Source organism: Macadamia integrifolia, chromosome 8, assembly GCF_013358625.1.
Source record: "Macadamia integrifolia cultivar HAES 741 chromosome 8, SCU_Mint_v3, whole genome shotgun sequence".
NCBI classification, from domain to species: Eukaryota; Viridiplantae; Streptophyta; class Magnoliopsida; order Proteales; family Proteaceae; genus Macadamia; species Macadamia integrifolia.
In genome coordinates this window covers 34,796,023-34,796,485 of record NC_056564.1, presented here as the reverse complement: position 1 = coordinate 34,796,485, position 463 = coordinate 34,796,023, and the positions used below count along the sequence as shown (strand labels likewise).

The window sequence follows — 463 nt, the reverse complement described above, 5'->3', positions numbered from 1 at the left end:
AGGGGGGAGAACAACCATGTTATTAAGACTGCCTACTCCGTTTAATATTTAATCATGATAAGACCTTGACAAGGGCATAGAGGACAAAAAAAAAATTACTATTTAGGAGTTACCGTTCACATAAGCAGTAACCGTGAATACTGTTCATGACACTTTTCGTGTGAACAGTATGTAAACCCCTTAATCGATAACTCCTAACAAGGAGAATGTGCTAGAAGTCTTGGTACCAAGGTTCGAAGTTTTGTTTCGTTTTGGCAAAATTTTGGTCGAAATGGTGTATTTTTTTTTTTTTTTTTTGGTTGATTGTTTCGGTGGTCAAATGGCCATATTTTGACCTGAAACTTGGTGGGTAACTTATTTTAAGGTTAATAAACATGCTTAGAACATAAAAATGTAAAAATATTAGGACATGACATTGTTTTAGAGTTGCACCTTTGTTTGACAGCAACAGTCTAACTATTCT

The 463-nt window shown here is 34.6% G+C and overlaps 1 protein-coding gene across 1 annotated transcript in view; it reads left to right on the top strand.

Annotated features, from left to right (window-relative positions):
* Positions 1-463, top strand: part of LOC122086919 (NAD-dependent malic enzyme 62 kDa isoform, mitochondrial-like) — an 82,503-nt gene that overhangs the window by 15,824 nt on the left and 66,216 nt on the right. The window lies entirely within an intron of this gene.